Source organism: Triturus cristatus, chromosome 2_2 (assembly GCF_964204655.1).
Source record: "Triturus cristatus chromosome 2_2, aTriCri1.1, whole genome shotgun sequence".
Taxonomy (NCBI): domain Eukaryota; kingdom Metazoa; phylum Chordata; class Amphibia; order Caudata; family Salamandridae; genus Triturus; species Triturus cristatus.
Window position 1 is genome coordinate 676,218,415 of NC_140582.1, and position 20,854 is coordinate 676,239,268.

A 20,854-nucleotide genomic window follows, 5' to 3' on the forward strand; every position below is an offset into this window, starting at 1 on the left:
CCCGCCACCAAATCTCTCTATAGACTTGCCCTTAAAGAGTTTCACAAACTCAAACGAAACACCATGAGTGTATATTTTGCAGAAACCATCGTTAACGCAAAAAACTCCACAAAGGCCCTCTTCAACATCGTTAAAGAGTTTACCAATCCCACTGCTCTGTCTGCTCCCGTCACCCCCTCCCAAGCACTTAGCGAAGGCCTATCCGATATCTTTGTGGAAAAAATTGCCAATATTACGGCAACTATCCTTCAGAATCGTACTGAAATCACCTTAGATCCCGACACCACCTGCACTAATTCATTTACTGCTTTTAAACCACTCACCAAGGAGTATGCCTTGAATCTATTTCTAAAAAGCAGATCAGGCTCTCCTCTTGATCCAGCCCCGGCCCTGATCCTGAATGAGATAGCCCCGCTAGTTATTAACCCTCTGCTTGAAATCTGGAACTCATCCTATATTCAGGTGTTATCCCCTCCGCATGGAAACACGCAGTGTTAATCCCCATTCAAAAAAAAAGCCGGTATCGATCCAACATGTCTGAGCAACTATCGACCGATCTCACTCCTACCCAAGCCAGCCAAAGTGCTCGAGAAGGCGGTACAAGAACAACTGTCCATCTATCTTGAGTCAAATTCCCTGTTCCATGACTCTCAGTCAGGATTCAGACCAGACTTCAGCACCGAATCTGCCCTATTAGAAGTGTCCGAGTCGATACGTGAGTGCACTGATAGAGGAGAGGAGGCCATGCTGGTCCTCCTCGACCTATCCGCTGCAGTCAACACCATCTCCCATGAAACACTACTCACACGCTTGCAAAAGGTGAGAGTTGGTGGGACCCCTCTCGCCTGGGTCAAATCATTCCTCACGGAAAGATTCCAACAAGTGATGCTGGGCTCCTTCTTTTCCACCAAGAAACCATTGACATGGGGAGTACCACAGGGATCTGCCCTTAGTCCGCTCCTGTTCAATGTATACCTTGAAGCCTCTGGCAAAAGTGGTGGAATCACGGGGCGTCAGAGTGATATTCTATGCTGATGACACTCAGCTAGTGTTTTCCTTCAAAGATCATTCTGAAAGCTCTTTGCTTAACTTTCGCCACTGCATGGTGGATATCGCCGCATGGATGTCCTCAAACAATTTAAAACTAAATACAGATAAGACGGAAGTCTTGTTTTTTAACCAGAAATCCCCCATCCCTCCCAGCCTCTGGTGGCCGGCTAATCTAGACCCTCCCCCTGTACCTGTCCAAGCTGCCCGCAATCTGGGCTTCCATTTTGACACTGCCCTCTCATGTAAAACCCAAATTAACAAAGTTACAGCGTCTTGCTTCGTATGACCCCTTTCTTGCCATTAGACTCACGTAAGACAGTAGTCCACGCCCTCATCACCTCCCATTTAGACTACGCAAATAGTCTGTACATTGGAGCCCCGGCGTACCTTTTAAGTTGATTACAGACAGTACAGAATTCGGCTGCTCGGCTGATCTGTGATGTTCCTTACCGCCATTCCATTACACCCCATTTGATCAAACTCCATTGGCTCCCAGTGAGATTACGTATCCAGTTCAAATCTCTGACCCTTGCTTTTAGAGCTCTTAATGGTCGAGGCCCCGCCTACCTGAGACACAGACTGAAGATCTCACAAGCATCCCGAAACCTCAGATCTAACTATCTTCGCTTAATGACCTGCCCCCGTTTTCGTTTAGCGCGAACGGGAGGAAGAGCCTTTGCGGTAGCCACCTCCAGACTGTGTAATCACCTTCCAACAGAACTGAGACTTCTGACTTCCGAGCCTCTGTTTCTGAAGAAACTTAAGACCTGGCTCTTCTCCCTGATCTAGCCCTATCTTCCCCCCTGAACTCCTCTGAAACCTCTCGAGATGTTGTCTTCAGCGCCGGGACACCTCCGTTGGAGGTAGCTGTGCGCTTTACAAACCTCAAAATAAAATAAAATAAATAAAATAAAGCTCTCTACTAACTCATATGCTTCTTTTTTTCCCACCACACCTGCATACATTACAGACATCCCTTCAGCTGTTCCTGTAGCATGTGCAACAATGGGATAGCTTGGCTCATTGTACAGTCTTCCTTGCTGACTTCACGTGTGAAGACCTCGAGGGAAGTATCATGTCTGTCAGGCATTTAACTAGGCCCCATTGGTCCATTTCAATGATCATGCTTTCATAGTAGCATCCCCTCACAACATATTCATTGATTGGTCTGTACTGCTCAAACAGATGTTCAAGCGTGTAATAAGTTGAGCTCCAATGTGTTGGCATCTATTGGATGAGCGCTTTAACTGGCTTTCTGTTATCATGTTATATGATCTTCACTTGCTTTGAGGATTTAAAAGAATGGCTGAAATGTGTGCAGATTCTTCTATAGGTGGTGAGTAAGTTGCTGACTCTGTCGTCTTATTTCAGAAAGTCTTGAACAATGATATTAATGCAGTGCGCCAAACACACAATCCTGAAACAACCACCACGGCCTCAACTATATTACAGGCAATATCCATGGCAACGAAACCAATGTTAAGCCCTCTTGGTCACAGCCATTGATTTTTGCTGTCAAAGCCATTCAAAATGTTTGCAGCTGTATGAGATTCCTCCATGGCGAATATGGCTACTGTTGCATGTTTCCGAGCAGCATTAAAAATCTCAGCAGTGCCAACACCTGCAGATACCTTTTTTCTAACCCCCACAAAAGAGATGCAGTGTGCAGTGATGCACATGTAATCAGTGGCTTGGCAACTGGTACACATGTCTGTTGTCAGGTGGATAATGTGAACAGCACTCTGCTACAAAGCTTGTCCAAGCAATTCTAGCATGTTGTGATGTAGTGCTGGAACAGCAACTCAGACAAAACAGGACCGGCTGGGAACCTTCCATTTCAGGCAGATGGCTGCCATAATTCAAGAAAACCCACCCATTCCACAAAAGAAAAGTGGGAGGCGGTCAAGTGCTAATATTTTAGCAAGCCTCGCGTTGTACAAATGTGCTGTTGGGTGGGTGCGTTCGTACTGCCCCTCCGACCTAAACATGCCAAGAATGGTAGCCTGGATCTTTTTCTTTTCTGGTGCTACTGATGCAGGTGACTTCTTGACACCAGCTGATAGACTCAATGCACGTTTTATTGTTGTGGTACTCTCTTGCCTTGGACTCCTTGGTGTCTCACCTGACTCTTGTGCCATTGCGATGTTGCTGATGATGATGTGGGCGGTAACACTGCACTGCTGGGGACAGGGCTGCTTTGTGTAACAGCAAAAATGTCTCCCTCTTGTTCACCTTCCACCGTGATCGGATCTTCTTCTTCTTCATTCCCTCCACCAACAACACGTGCAGTTTTCTGGCCACTAAGGTGCTCCTCCCACTGGATCAAGTGGTGTTTTCTCAGATGGGCTGTTTGGCTTCCGGTACCATAGTTTGTACCAAGCTTACCCCGACTAACACATTGTCCACAATGGAGCATTTAGCAATGTTCACCTACCTTCCTGCTAACCGAAAAGAAGTCCCATACTAGGGAGGTCAATTTTCTGGCGCTGCTGGTGCCACTTGCAATGTTGGATAAACTGGTAGATGGGCGTGACGTTTGACTCTCAGTACCTATTTCTACTGACGGGTCTTTGTAAATATGGAAGCTGGAGGTGTTGGTGGTATCTGTGTTGGTGGTATCTGTGCCACATCCCTCACAGCAATTTGGAATGGGGAACTGTTGGTCTCTACTGGGGCAGGACTAATGTCCATGATGACTGGCTCATCATCATCCTTCTCTTCTACATCTACCTCCATAACTCTAAGGCTTTCTGGAACCTTCCTTTTCCCTAGCCGTGTCTCGTGGCAGGTCTCACTCTCAGACTTAGATGGCTTCCAAGTGGCGTCTAGAGCATCAGAAGGGGGGCTTGGAAAAGAAGTTGATGGACTAACCCTCCTTTTCCTTATTGGGCATCTAGAAGACAATGGGTCTGCTGAAATAGTGGCTTGCTCTTCTTCTTCCCCTGCAGGAAGCTCGATGTCCTGAACTGTCCCTACTTCGGGAGGAACAACTACTATTGGTGGTGGTTGGACCTGTTGTTGCCCACTTATCTGAGTTTCCTGCATTAATTGGGTACTACTTTGCGATAATGACAAGGCAATTTCAACATCACTGCTCGTCGGCGTTGGAGTCATGATTAGACTGGCTACTTCTGCGATAGACATGGGCTTGGGCCTGGGTTGGTGGGGTTGATCCACTGATGCGGGGGTGGTGCTCCCAGCTTACTCCCTGGACACCGCTACTACAGGCATAATATTTGGTCTCCCAAAAAAGGTCTTGAGCAACATACTGGTCTTGGTAAGTGGCAGTGCCAACTTTCTTGGTACTGTATCTGGTACCTTTCTTCTGTCAGCAGCACGCAATAGCACAAGTTGAAGAGATGTCTGCAGTCACGCATCACGTGATATTGTGCGCAGAAGAACTTCTATCTGGCAGTACAATGGGTGATGCTGTCTTCTCCTGTATTGTGCATCTAAAAGCAAAGAGGCAAGAAGACCATCAGTGAAACATGACATTCATTGTTGTAGTTCAATTACTACTAGTACAAACAAATATATAACTTAGTGTGTGGTCACACTTGGTAGTGTTAATATTATTACATTTATTACCTCAGTTATTTAAAAAAATAACAATAAAGTGTAGCTATTTCTGAGACATTGACAACAACAAGGGCTTTCATGGTGTATTGTAAAGTACACTCAGGAAGGATAGAAAAGAAGAAGAACAACAAAACAAAATACAAATGTAACGGTTTGGTGTTGTGCATCACGTGGGATGCAGCATTCCGGGAGCTGCAGCTGACAATGGATGGAAGCAATAAACCAAGAAGAACAAAGGAAAGACATCTAGGCATATGGCAAATGCAGTAAAGCACACTAAATGCCACCACAAAATAGCCACCAGCCATATGGTCACTCGGAAGTCACAACAACAGCAAGCAGGGGGCCTGGAAAACAATGAACTCAAGCAGGTCTATATGGAGTTGAGAATAGACTTTACAAAATGGCCCCTCGCCTCATGGGTAGGCTCAGCCAAGGCAAATGCTGGCCCACTATTACAAACACACCCACACACTGGTCAGACCAAGGAAGCATGCTAAACAACACAGCTTTAATGCAGCAATGCCAAAAACGAAAATCTACAGGGCTAAAAAAGGGTTGCAAGTTACAATAACCACACACATCCAACAAAGGCCTTTATTTAGCACACATGAAAGAAAAGTGAAAAACAAACAAAACACATTTGGCATTTCAATCCAATGCCATCCATGCCCTAAATGATGTTTAAATTCAACAGACACCACAGAAACAGTTGTTTTGTGCATCCATGTATAGCTCTGGGCCTACTAGCTAAAAGGCCTATCGCACACTACTACGCTACATAGTGAACTAAATAAATATTGCAAATTGATTTTAAAAGTTGGAGAAAATGTAGTGAGCAGGTCTCCTTTATAGAAGAAGAATTACTTACAAGGAAACAACTAGGCCCCTACTGAACCTACAGGTCACTCGGCACAATACATTAAAAAAAAGGATGAAAAGTATAAAGAAATCTTGGTGCATGGCCCCAATCAAAAAAACAACACAAATTTTCCAACTTACTTGTGAAATCTCAATTCAAAAGTCCTCAAATCTAATGATATATGATGCACTAGACACAAAGAGTGAACCTTCCAGCTCAGTATCCAAATGAAAAGGGAACAGGAGATAGACAAAGCACTGAGAGGGACCTATGGAGAGGAACAGGAAGTTGGAGGCTCTGGGGCACTTCCTTCCTCTTAAAAAAAAAGTAAAAAAGAAAAAGGACTCCTTGCACAAAAAAGTACAGCCAAATGTCAATCTGAGGAGCTCTTTTAATACAAATCATCGTTTCGAGAAGGTTTTGATGCTGCTCGGGAGAGAACCTTCCCATATTGTAGATTCTGCGCGTTCAGGATCACAAAACCTCCGCCGGATATCCGATGGCGGGTCCAAATGGCAGGTTTGCGATCACAAACTCTCTTTTTTATTTTTAGTCCTCATTGTGCAATAAAACAGGATGAGTTGAGAGAGCAGGATTTTTCGCGGTCGAGGGGCCACAACTTTTATTCTGTACCGCCCAGGCCCCCTCCCCGACATACACTTTCAATCAAAAGATTTAGTGCATATGGGTGTCCCGTAAGCCTCTTGGGCCGCCCTGCCACACCTCTTCCCATACTTCCTTCTTTGGGAGTGATATCTGCACCTGCAGTTCCCAAGTTTATCGTATTGCTGTTTTACTTAATCATTGGACCATGTTTCACGTCACTTTGTTTCAGTTATCAGACTACCTCTATAACGTTCCCACATTTTCCAAAATCCTTGCCTTTTACTTTGTGTGCCTGCCCGCTCAAGCTTATTTGTCCTAATAACTGATCCCATCCATTCTGCTAATGTTGGCGGATCGTGGTAAATCCATTTAATGCATATTTTCCGCCTTGCTAGTAGTATCAAAAGGAATAGTAAACTGATCTTTTTTTTACTTAAGCTATGTCCTTCCCTGTTATTGTTAACGTTCATGCTCCTCACCCCAAACATGACTAACCCCAGGCTTACCTCTATGTTCTGCTGAAGTTCTTCTAAGAGAATCTTACCAACTTCTCCCCAAAAGGTTTGTAGTTTGGGGCACTTCCAGAACATATGGACATCATCCGCTCTCTCCTCGCCACATTTGGGACACTTTTTCACCTCGCCCCTCGACAGCTTGGACAGCTTCTTCGGTGTCCAATAAACTCTGTGTATTGTGAATAAATGGTTCCTTCTTAGGGGAGCAGATTTTACTATATGCTAGCATGTAGACATTGATACTTGGCATAGGTTCTGGGTGTCCAGCGTCGGCAGGTCTGTTGTTTTACCATTGGAATGTTGCTCTGGGTGTTCCACTGCATAACTTCGGTTTTCTGTTGATTTATCTGATAACCTGATAATTTCCCAAATACTTCAAGCGCCTCTATTGTTCTTGGAAGTGTGCCTGCTAGGTCATCCGTGATTGCGATCGCAAACTCTCGCTGGACCGTGCAGCCGGCTAGCAAATCTTGTGGCGCTCATGAACGGATGGGAAATCTCATCGGTGATTGCAGGCACCTGGTAAGTCGCTCCAGCGCACTCTAAAGCGTATTTTGGGTGCGCAAGCACAAAAAAATTCAGCTCCCATGCGGAGTGCAGAGATTATCGGCAACTCCAGATTCTACACGGAACGCGGAATTGCCAAAACTCCGTAAACTCTGTGAGCGGAGCGTCATTTTACGCTCAGGGTTTAACCACTAATTCTTCTTTAATCCGTTTAACAGGATTCATTTTTGGAAAAACTATTCCAATATTACATATGTTAGAAACGGGGTCTCTAGTTGGCACAGGTATGTTACCCTACTCCAAGTAGGGACCACTGGTTCCGACAAGGTAGGTCCAAAAGCACCAAGACCACTCTCTGGTAGCTTGGCGCAGAGCGGTAAGGCCTAACTCAAGATAATGTGTAAAGTATTTGTGTAACACCCACCCACCACAACAAAGTGAAACACCACAAACAGACACTATTCCAGTTATTTGTAAAAATAAAAATATCTTTATCTTACGCTTTAGGCAAGGTCAAATCAATAAACATTCCACATTTATCAAGAAGCAATCTTGCAGGTTCTGCGAGTCTTTTTAGGCCCACTTTATGGACACTAGTTCGGTTTCAGAGTTTATGAGGAAAAGAACGTGTGCAGGGACTGTATCCCTCCTGGCTAGTTATGGGGCTCGGTGAGTAGCAGTGGTAGGGCGACGGTGCCCCTGTTTAAAGCTCTGTGCCCAACACGTGCTCCGATGCGTGTTACAAATCAGGGAAATATTCAACTCTGGGTAGAACCCCCTTGTGCAGCTATGAGCAGCAATTTGAGAAAGGAATGTGGCCCTTAACTCTTATAAGGCCAGATAAGTGTTGTGCAGTGAGAATCAGTGCGCTTATAAATACTTTCAAAAAGAACAATTGATGGACAGAATGCAGAACAATGTCATACATTTACCCCAGAACAGAGATCTGGGCCTAAATCCATCGTTTTTTTGCTCACCATGCCGATCCAGTTGGGACCCAGCCATATGCAAATCAGTCTTGACCCTGCGACCGTTCCCATCCTAGGACCGGTTTCGGGCTTTCAGCCCTCATCAGCCAGGATAGCTTGACTCCAGTGGCATATACAGCACGGGACCCACGTCTGGGCATACCCATGCCACTCAGTGTGACAAATGCAAAAAGAACAATTGATGGACAGAATGCAGAACAATGTCATACATTCACCTCAATACAAAGATCTGGGCCTAAATCCATCGTTTTTTGCTCACCGTGCCATTCCAGTTTGGACCAGCCATATGCAAATCTGTCTTGACCCTGCGCCCACTGGGAACAGTCCAGCCCGAACCGCCAGGCAAGGTCCTCCCTGGACTGGAAACAAGCATCCTAGGACCGGTTTCGGGCTTTCAACCCTCATCATCCAGGATAGCTTGACTCCAGTGGCATGGAGACCACGGGACCTACATTTGGGCATACCCGTCCCACTCAGGGTTGAAAAATCCAAAAAGAACAATTGATGGACAGAATGCAGAACAATGTCATACATTCACCCCAGTACAGAGATCTGGGCCTAAATCCAAATTTTTATTGCTCACCATGCCGTTCCAGTTTGGACCCAGCCATATGCAAATCAGTCTTGACCCTATGCCCAATGGAAACAGTCCAGCTTGAACTGCCAGGCCAGGTCCTCCCGGGACTGGAAACAAGCATCCTAGGACTGGTTTCAGGCTTTTAGTCCTCATCAGCCAGGATAGCTTGACTCCAGTGGCATGGAGAGCATGAGACCCACGTCTGGGCATTCCTGTCCCACTCAGGGTGACAAATGCAAAAAGAACAATTGATGGACAGAATGCAGAACAATGTCATACATTCACCCCAGTACAGAGATCTGGGCCTAAATCCATCGTTTTTTTGCTCACAATGCCATTCCAGTTTGGACCCAGCCATATGCAAATCAGTCTTGACCCTGTGCCCAATGGGAACAGTCCAGCCCAAACTGCCAGGCCAGGTCCTCCCTGGACCTGAAACAAGCATCTTAGGACCAGTTTTGGGCTTTCAGCCCTCATCAACCAGGATAGCTTGCCACTGGAATCAAGCTATCCTGGCTGAAGAGGGGTGAAACCCCGAAACTGGTCCTAGGTTGCTTGTTTCCGGTCCAGGGAAGACCTGGCTTGACAGTTCAGGCTGGACTGTTCCCATGAGGTACAGGGCCAAGACTGAGTTGCAGGTGGCCAGGTCTAAACTGGGGTGGCATGGTCAGTAAAAGAATGATGGATTTAACCCAGATCTCTTGACTGGGGGTGAATGTTTTGATTTGTTCTGTATTCCGTCAATCAATTGTGTTTCTTTTGCTTTCTTGTCCTAAGTGCACCAGGTATGCCCAGACGTGGGTCCTGAGCTCACTGTGGCACTGGAATCAAGCAATCCTGGCTGAAGAGGGGTGAAACCCCGAAACCAGTCCTAGGATGCTTGTTTCCGGTCCAGAGAGGACCTGGCTTGGCAGTTCGGGCTGGAATTTTCCCATGAGGCACAGAGTCAAGACTGATTTGCATATGGCCAGGTCTAAACTGGGTGGCATGGTGAGCCAAAGAATGATGGATTTAACCCAGATCTCTTGACTGGGGGGGAATGTCTTGATTTGTTCTGCATTCCTTCCATCAATTGTGTGTCTTTTACTTTCCCGCCCTAGGTGTTCCAGGTATGCCCAAACGTGGGTCCTGGGCTCACTCTGCCACTGGAATCAAGCTATCCTGGCTGAAGAGGGGTGAAACACCGAAACCGGTCCTAGGATGCAAAAGAATGATTGATTTAACCCAGATCTCTTGACTGGGGGTGAATGTTTTGATTGGTTCTGCATTCTGTCCATCAATTGTGTGTCCTTTGCTTTAAATACTTTCAGGCCAACGAAGTCAGTTAATGGGCCCAGGTACCGCAATGCCTCTCTATGCAAGTCCGGGCCGTGATTGTCATCGGGGGTGGGAAGGAAGTCCCGCTTGGAGATAAGTGCCCCACAAAGGTCTCCGGTCCGCAAGCAATCGGGTGCAGTCCCCGGCAGGCCTGCTCTTCAGAGTTACTGCCCACACGGCCTTGTAAGCCCACAACTCGCCCGGTACGTGAAGAACCACGGGGATGTAGCGCCCACAGTTAAGTCTTACCTGGATTTGGGGGGCGAGGCAGACTCCGGCGTGGAGCCCCTCCGTTCCTCAGGGCACTCGAGCCTTGACGCGGCTGCACGGGGGGAGCAGAAGGGCTCTCCCGGAGTCAGGCGCAGCTCCTCTCCTCGATTCAGCGCTGACGTCCTACTGGGCAGCTCGTACGTCAGCTGGGGCGCGCCTTTGTTGGAGTTCTTGTTGCTAGGTGACACCTGAACTCCACACGGCTTCCTCGCTGGAAGGGAAAGTCTGGATGTTGACTCAGGACCTGCGGCGGTGATTTCGTGGGTGATTTTAAAATTGCCTAACCCACTCTAGCAGCAGTGATGGGGGTGTTGGGGGCAATTTCAGAGATTGTTCGGTCCGCCCCAGCAGCGGTGATTATGGGCACACAGCGCTCTTCCTCCACAGTGCTTCACAGCGCATTCAGGGTCCCGGGCGGCGGCAGTGATTTCTGGCTCACAGTGCTTCTGTTCCACAGCGCTTCACAGCGCATTCAGGGTCCCGGGCGGCGGCGGTGATTTCTGAGGTGATAAAAATAGTTTTACACACCCAGCGCTGCAGAGGCAGTTTATAGAGGAAATAAAACGTTGTTGCCCTTATGAATCCCTCACTAGGCAGGAGAACAGTCAGCAGCAGATTGTAGAAACATTCTGGAGATGTTGCTTCAGTCTCCCTGGCAGGCCAAGATCAGAAGGCAGTAGAGCAGCTCAGCAAGTTGGGGCAGAAGTTCCTGGGAGCAGTCGGCCTCAGCAGTGTGGCAATCCTCCTGGCACAGCAGTCTTCACTCCAGCAGAGATCCTTCCTGGTCCAGTAGTGTAACAAGGACCATCCCTTTTAAACTCTGGTGTCTAGTCACTAGAAGGGGGCAGAAGCTTCTGGAAGGGTCTAGGGGGTTCTGGGGTGTTCCCTGCCTTCCCTGACCTGGCTCTTTGCTGTCTACAGTGACAAAGTCAGGGCTGTTAAGCCTATTGTAGGGCAGCTGGGCCCAGCATATTCATGTGTAAAGGTGTAAATCACCACTCCCTCCTCACAGCCCAGGAAGGCTATCAGCATGCAGATGGGAGGGGGGAGTCTGCAGTGCACAAACTAAGTGCAGGCAGGAAAATGTCCACTTTCTAAAAGTGGGATTTCTAAAGTAGTAGTGCCCAAAACCCATATATCACTAGACAGGGTTCCCCGCTACAATTCCAACTATACCAAACATGACATACCTATAATCCCATGGAGGGGTTCCCCAATGTTAGCCTATGGAGGGGTAGGCCTCATTGTGGTAGCAGAGGCATGTGGCAGGTATGCCAGTGTCACCATGCTTTTAGGGGAAAGCACCTGCACCTTAGCACTGTTTAGCAGTGGTAAGGTGCCCAGAGTCCTAAGTTCATCAAAAATATACGGTCAAAGTGGGAGGCAAAAGGGCACAAATGTAGGGGAAGACCGCCCTAAGGCTGACAAGTCCATCAACATACCATCATTTTGTCAGCTTCTAATAAGTTCTCATACACTTCAAATGTATGTTCACAGTCACTAAACCCTACAAAAACAGTATTGATGTTTGACTTCTTTCGGTATTTGTAAGGTTTGCCTTTATGTTGCCAGTCTAAAGCCAATGAAACAATTTCCTCTAAGATTGTGTTATCTTATTGTAGTAAGTTCCAAGGAGTTAATTTAGGTAGGGCGCAAACCATTTTTTTTTTCATGGTCTCGTCAACTTTTCACTAAATCTATAAAATTCTTTTCAGTTCTTACTAAATTACATGGCAGGTTATTTCTAAGTGCATAAGCAATGTCCAAAGACTGAGTCGGTCTAAATATGTAACGCATAGTTTCAATTGTTAAAGCTTCAGGATGCAAATTTACATGTCTAAGCACTGAAATTTCAGAAAAGATCTGATCTTGATTAAAGTAATAATATAGCAATTGATCAGTACCGTAAAATAGGCTGGCTAACACACTGGAAGAAATTCTATACGTCAAAGGTAAGTTATGATAGGCTACTCCCTCAGAAACTGATGTTTGCATCCAAACGTAACAATCACCAACATCCATGGTATTTACATATTTTTTTCAATAAAATAGCATACACATTTGAGTTGAAATCTATTTTCAAAGTATCATTATGCAAATAATTGTCATTCATGTCAATAGTATTCAAAAACTTTGTTTCAGTTTCTCTAGCAGTAATGTGTCAGATTTAGCAAAATAAGCATTGCAATTAGTATCACAACAGTAATAGAAAGATACACAGTATAGACATATTCGCACTTGGAAGATATTTCAATGTCGGACTACATAGCTACTCAAGATTCAAACCATTTAAGTAAAGAAAAATCAAAAATAGCAAAATTGGTTTGAGCAACCGTTGCTTCCATGCATTTGAGTCAACACTGAAAGAGCGCAACCATCTCTGTCACTGCAGAATAACACAAAGCATTGATTATAATAAGGCAATCCCATAGCTTATTCACTGCAAAGGCATTATCACAGCTCTGTAAAGGCAGTCATGCAATTGTCACCTCATGGTACCGGATCTGACACTTCTTTGAGTGTCAACCTCTGAAGATTTTCTGCAGTAGCCTTCCATTCCTAAGAACATACAGATTTTCTTTTGGGTAACTGGAGAGTTCATGTTAAGAATCGCTGAGTTTCTTGGCGGTAACAATTTGCTCGCTCTTTGTCATTCCTCCCCCTCCCCCCCCCCCCCCGTTGAACACTGCCAGATTTCCTTGACAAGAGAATTCCAGCTGGACATTCAGGCTCACAAAAGAGGAAAAGTCTATGTGTGCCATGATTCACCGGCGGGATCACGTTTACGTGAAGCAAAGGATCGGAACGTAGAATAAAATCACTTCCATTCCTGATTATTTTGTTTTGCCACAAGACACTGAAGCACAGCCGAAGTGTTGATCCTAGTCTAGTAAGGGTGCGGTGCATCGTTTGTTACTTTCGGACTCCGATTCCATTTCAAATTTCTGGAGTGAAGAAGTCGGATACTGTTATGGGGGTCAGACTTGTACAAACCATGGAGATGAGGTATGGTTTGTGAAATCCCGTAACTAACTGTCCTTAATATTTTTCTGTTGGCGAGACACACGTTTGTGTTCTCATGCGGAAAGAATATCCTATAGCGAATTTTCTCCCGTTGGAGAGTATACTGAGATGTACTCATGCGGGAGAAGGTGAACTTGGGTAATAAGGAATAAATATTGCATATTCTGGGTACTAATTTAGTTCTACAGCTCAGATAAAACCATCAGACATTTTTATACTACAATTTGATGTTTCTTGACAATCATTCGTAATTTGTTCAATTGGTGCAATAAGATATTGCTGGATTTTGGAATATTTAATACCAAAAGATATCCTTAAAGGAAAAATATTTTGGTGACAATTATTTGTGGATGATAGTCTCCATAAATTTATGGTGTGTTATGATGCAAATAGCACATGACTACAACTTACTCTGGTCTAAACAATTGCTTGTCTATGCTAATTTCTAACAGAGGGCCTGTGGTAAAGCATTTCATTCTTTCTCTCACATTCCCTCTGAAGCTAGGCATACGTTTTCGTGGATAGGTGGTTATTTTCTAATAATCACGTTACCATGTATGATTGATACAGAACAAAGAAAACGATATCTTATTTGTAATATCCACGTCTATCCTTCTTTCTATTTACAGTCTTCCACTAAAACGTTGTAGTTATCGAATAACAAATGATTCTCTGGAACACCACGATACAGATGTGAAGTAAATGGGCTTCCTTTCATGTCTTTTTATTACTGGCAGAGAGCTATTAAACAAATACACATATCTCTGATAGGGGGTGGGGGCGTGGATGAGATTGGTTTCTTCATTGCAGTGTTCTCTTTTGTCTTTAGGCCTCCTTCCCTTCTATTCCTACCCTTTCCTTCCCTCACTTGATAGTTTCAATAATCTGTGCTAGTACAGCAATCAGACTTGATGCTATCAAGAGGTGTACCATTTGGAATATCATTCTGACCCTGAGGAGTTGGTGAACCTGACGCTACTTTTTCAATGTGATGTCCTAAGTGCAGGACTTCATTTCTGAAAAACTGTATCTTGGGCTGGGATACTTTATGCCCATTTTCTGTGAGATGATTTAACAAGTCAATAGTGTCCATTTTGCAAGCTTCTCTCGTAGTTGACTCCACCAAAAGGTTGCCAATGTATTGGACCAACACAGAGTGATTCAGTGTTTTCAGAGATTCGAGATTCTTTTTGAGTATCTGATTAAAGATTGAGGGGCTTTCCGTAAACCCCTGTAGGACTCTGCACCATGCCAAAACACGACTGCCGAAACAGAGGGCGAATAAAAATTGGCTATCTTCATGCAATGGAATCAAAAAGTAAGGCTAGCACAAGTCAATGAATCAAAGCCATTTGGCCTCACATGGGATCTGAAATAAAGTCCCAGCTAGAATCAGTACCACAGAACAAAATGGAACAACAATGGCATTCACCTTGCTCAAATCCTACACAATGATATATTTACTATTAAGCTTCCACAAGTCTATAATCAGAGAGTTACATGGACTTCCTCTTATTTCCTTCAGGATTCCTTGCTCAGTCATTGAGTCAATCACAGGAGTAATTCCAGCAATAGTATTTAGAGACAAATTGTATTGTGGGATTCTTGGGAATTCTGCATTTGGTTTAATTGTGATTTGGACTGGCTCACCACCTTTGATTAGTCTGATATCTTTATCTGAAAAGTCCCAGATTTCAGATAGCAGAGTTTCCCTTAATTCCTCAGGCAAATCCTCACTCTTCAGGAGAAGATATATCCCTATATCTGATTTCTATTCGGCAAGATTGAAAGCAACATTTTCATAATTTGTATGGAATTCAAGAACTCTGGGTGTGCAATAAATTGAGCAATTCAGTTTACAAAGTAAATCATGTCCAAGCAGGTTCACTGGACTTGTGTCACATACCGCAAATCGATACCGATCCTCAAAGGATCCTATTTTAACAGTCACTGGTTCTGAGATTGGGGTAGACAACGTGTTATTCGTTACACCTGTAACTTGGATACTTACTCCCGAGAGGGGTAGGTTTGGAACCTCTGATGTTCTTACAGTAGAGCAGGTAGCACTAGTATTGACAAGGAATGAGATAGGATTCCCATCCACTTCTCCATCCACATAGGGACCACTCTCGTTTACCTTTAGGGTTCTGCCAAGCATGCAGTCCTCCACCCCACTCAGGCACCGTCATGCTTACGGTCCCTGGTCGCTGTCATCCAATTAAATCAAATATTGCTGTGCTACATTCTGATTTTGATAATCATTTTGATTCATATTGTATCTTTGTACCTGAACATTCTGTTTTGGCATGGGAGCTTGTGGCATTTGCATTTTCTGTGATGCTTTACAATTCTACCTTCTCTGTACTTATATTTGTTGAGCCTGTCCCATGCCTTCCATTGAGACTGTGTGTAATCCACATTCTGCATCTAATTCCCCATATTATTCAAAACAGACTTACACTCGCGTCTCCAATGTCCACGCTTGCTGCACACGTGAAAAGGATTTGTCTTTTTCAAAAGCAAAACTCAGTACCTGTTCTAGGATCCTCAGGATTACCACAAACTCTACCTCTGCTGTTTAAATCCGTTAACACCATCCATCATTGAAACCTGTTTATAACCTCTCTGTACCTGTCCTGTGTTCTCAAAACCCATTGGATTTTTACCTTACTGCATCGCCTTTATCTGGGCAATCATTCATTTCTCCATGAGTTTCTTGTGTGTCATTTCAATATCGTCTGCACAACATTTTACAAATTACAAAATTTCATCCACTGATTTACTCTGCCTGCAAAGTATTTGTTGTCGAATCATGTCAGAAATTTCAGGTCTCAAACCTATAACAAACTGCAGTAGAATCTGATCCACTATACTGTTTGAAAACCTGTTTCACTCTCTTCTAAAAAGTATGTACTGATTCTTTCAGTTCCTGGGTTGTCCTGTCAATCTGCATCCAATCAATTCCTTTTGGGAAAATGTTTATCGTCAGAAGAGTTATGACCAGTTGAACTTTCCTCATAACCCCTGGAGACAATGCACCCCCTCTAGAATCCCTTTCTGGTTCTCCTTCTGGTCAACCCACAGTAATCTTACATTCAGACCACAAATCTGCTGAAACTACAATTTGAAATAGATATTCAAATCAATCCACAGGACCGTTGAAATTTTCACAAATTGTTCAACTTGCATTCACCATTCCAATGGCTTTTGTCTCAATTTAGGGAAATCGTTAATAAATGACAAAATATCTTGTCTATTCATGGTACATGGACATAACCTTCTCCAGGTACATCCCTCATGGGGAGCATTAGTATGTCACCTATACTGCCACCAAAAGCCTCAGGTGGTGACTGCCGTCGAACTCGCTTTGTTTCCTTCTTTTTCGCCCATCTGCCTTCTCATTTTTCTCTTTCCTCACATTTTCTGATTAATGTCATCAACTCTTTTATCTGTGATTTCCTTCCTGGGGCTTTCATGTTCTCTATGGCCTTATCAGTAAACATACTGTAAGATTTTTGCTAAACCTTTGAATTTCGAAGATCTATTCCATATGTCCGAACCAATTCTAACAATCTTTCACAGGTCACATTTGCTCGTTGTGTAAGGTTTTTACATAGAACCAACTGTTCCTCCTCTTCATAAGTCTCTAATCTTTTTTTTATTTTTTTACACATCTTTTTTATTAAACAAGCTCAAGTTAAATACATACTTTTGTAATTAAATCTGCATGTCAATACAATGGTCAAGTTTGTGGAACATTTCTTAGATACATAAACATTGGTATACCTCTCCAAAACCTTTTGAGAGTTTACCATAGGGTTTTGAGTTTAGCACCAACTCTATCTATATGTGGGGCAGAAGAAATCAATTATACATCGGTTTTTGTCTTCTACTTTCATGAACATTTCAAATCCCTTTGTAGTTGCGCCAAGGGGTCTAGATCTTCTCCTATTTCTTAATGCAACCCCTACTTTGTACACAGTTTCTTCCGCACACTGACACCTGACAAAATATTTTTCCCAATCCCCAGCTAATGATGGCTGGGGAGTGCCCTACAATCTGGCAATGTTACGCTTTGCTACGCCCGCAGCCAATGTCAACCAAATATTCAATACTTGGATCTTTCAGCGTCTCCCGTAATCAATAGGAGCAACTCCCTTGCATCCAGCATAACCTCAACACTCGTTACTTCCACCATTATCACCGTAATCTCACGTCAAAAGGGCACTATCTTGGGACATTCCCATAGGATGTGTGCTGACAACCCCCGGGGCAAAGGAGTGTCACTGCCCTTCCCCATTTAAACAGCTTGGTGTGTGGATAATATGTACGGTGTAGCACTTTTAACTGCACCAGCCAGAATCTGAACCATATCGCTATTTCTCGAGGGCCTTGGAGCACCTCCATCCACTCTTCATTGTCTATATTGCCCACATCCTCCACCCAGGCTGCTCTGAGGGCTATCAAAGAGTCTGGCATATTATTTTTAAGTTTTTGCTAAACTGTCGATGTGGCTTTCTCAGGAATGGGGTCCGCTAGAAGTCTGTCTTCTAAGGGGTAGTTATCTGGGATAGTCTTACCTCGCAAAACATAGCTCCGCAAGGCGTGCATGAGTCTCAGAAATGAGTATCTCTGTTTTGGGGTCAAACTCTATTCCTGCTGCAGATCTTTGAATGACAAAGGAGCACCATTCCGCGATACATCCTCCAGCTTTTCTATTCCTATTGTCTGCCAACTTTTGATACCACCCAGTTCCACTACTTCTTTCAGCTGGTCCCCTACCCACAGGGGTGACATACTTGTTAGCCTGCCCCGCCGACCCAATATTTTGTTTGCTTCCTTGCGTGCTTCAATAAACATGCTTTGCAGTGGGGCTGTCAGCTTGGATGCTAAACATTTATATAGTTCAACTGGGAGGCCATTTGGACTAGCCGCCTTTCCTGATTTTAGGGCACTCAATGCCGCAGACAATTTCTCAGTTGTTAGGTCAGCGTCAAAGGCTTCACTCGACTCCTTTGAAAGGGTTGGCAACTTAAAGTCATGTAGCAACTCATCACAGTCTCTCTCCAACCTTGTGCATTTCTGTGTGTATTAGCCCTCATAATAGGATACAGAAGCCTCCGCTATCTCTAAATTAGGCGTATGTAGTACCTCAGCATTGTCTCTTATATTGATTACCCAAGTCCTCTCTTTATCCCTCTTGTCTAGCCAAGCTAATAGTTTTTTGGAGGCCTTGTCCCCCACATCATACAACTGGTGCTCAGTTGCCAAGGCATATGCCCTTGCCTCGCCCTCAGCCAACGCTTTCAGCTCTCTTTGAAGTATGGCCAACTCATGTTTCCCATCCAAGTTTCTCTCAGACGGGACATCCCTTTCAATCAGCTTTATGTCTTCTTCAAGAGTCTTCATTTGCATGACTTCCTCTTTTTTCTTACCCCCTATAATATACTATTCCCTTGAGACTGTGTGTAATCCACATTCTGCATCTAAATCCTCATATTATTCAAAACAGACTTACACTCGTGTCTCCAATGTCCACGCTTGCTGCACACGTGACATGGATTTGTCTTTTTCAAAAGCGACACCTCAGTACCTGTTATTGGATCCACAGGATTACCACAACCTCTAGCTTGCGACTGGAAATTCTGCTGTTAAAATCCGTTAACACCCTTCATCATTGAAACTTGATTATAACCTCTCTGTATTTGTCTGGGCCTGACCCCTTAGTACGGTTTTGCAGGCTTCCCACAGTGTGACTCTACCGATCCAGTGTTTTCTCTGAAGTAAAGTTCCATTTGCACACGAAGCTTGTCTTTAGTCTGGGGATCATGCAGCTGCCAAGGATCCATCTTAGGGAACTGTGCTCTGTTAGTCGCTGGTCCCAGCACCCAAACCCCACGGGGATTGATCGGAGATGCCTCTTGCCATAATTGCAGGAGTATGAAAGCCACCCACGCTGTCTAAGTTTGTAAACAAGTGGTCTATTCTTAAAAGGAGGCATGTCTCACCGAATAGTAGGTGTATTGCTTAACTTGCGGATTATGTGCTCGCCAGAGGTCAGTCAGGCCCATGGCAGTCACAAAACTGGTGAGAGCATGTTCGCTTCCCTGACCCATATGTACTGTAGAATGATCCAGCTCTGGGTCAATGACCACATTAGCATCACCCCCCATCAGAAGAGTGCCCTTAGGTAATCCTACTAATAGAAAACCTATCTTGGGAAAGACCACTGCCTGCAACCTAGGCGGAATGTAGAACGAACATAGCACAATTGTTTTCCCCTCCCAATGACCGACGGCCACTACGCAGTAACCTCCATCATCTGACCAGATATTATGGACTGTAAAAGGCAGCGTGTTTCTGATCAAGATACCCACTCCTCTGGCGCTCAATGTGTACCCGGAGTGCACTATCAAGCGGTAGCCAAAACGGTCCAGGGCCTTGTAACACCTACCCTTAAGGTGTGTTTCTTGTAGCATGATCATTTCTGGGGAGTGCTGCTTTAAGTATTGTAAGACCAGCGTTCTATTGATCTTATTCCCCAAGCCATTGACATTCCAAGTCCAGACCTGGATACTAGCTCCTTCTCCCGATCCCACTGGACCCCGGAGTGCCTCCGAGTCCCATCCCATCCGTCATCAACACATGCGATGTATTGACAATACTGTACTTCAGCAAAAAGGTACATAAAAACAAATAACATAAACAATACCAACAAATCACCCAACTCCCCCTTCCCTGCTACCCTGCTCGGACAGCAATAAAACCCCCACCTCCCTAACATGCAGAATACTTGTCGCCCTATAAATGTAATGGAAACAAACTGTGGGGGAACGTCAGCCAGCCCTGAATCGAATCATATACATATCTGAACTAAACTTGCCCCAATAATAGGAAGACAGCATCTCTTGTTAATCTGGGGAGCCGCCACCACCCCAGAGAGCATCACCTACCCCCCTAGTACAATTATACATATGCCAGGCCATCCCGCTATATACTCCAAGACCCTTATAATTGCTACTGTTCACTCCCCCCTTAAATTGCAAGTCCCGCAGACAGTTTGTGTATGGCAGACACTGATGTAACTCTCAGTAGTCACTTACCTGCTCCCTGGTGCTGGGTACTGCGATCTGACTCATGGGTCAGCTCCTACCGCTGTGGATCAAGTTTAATTGCAGCTGACGCATGAGGCGAGTCCCTCTTCCGACCCACCATCTGCCAGCCCTCCAACCAGTCACTTGCTTCTTCCGGATTTGTGAAGAAGTGGGTCTTTCCTCCATCCAGAACCTTTAGCTTGACGGGGAACAACATCATATATTTCACATTTTGTGCCTGGAGAGATCTCTTTACTGCATCGAAGGGAACGTCGTTGACACTACACCTGCAGCATGAAGTCAGGGAAGAAATTAATAAAGGCATTCTCATAGTGCAGGTCCCCCATCGGTCGTGCTGCCTGAAGGATCACGTCCCTATCTCTGTAGTTCAGCAAACGTGCAATAATTGTTCAAGGAGGGACACCAGGCAGTGGACGTGGCCCTAGCGCACGATGTGATCGTTC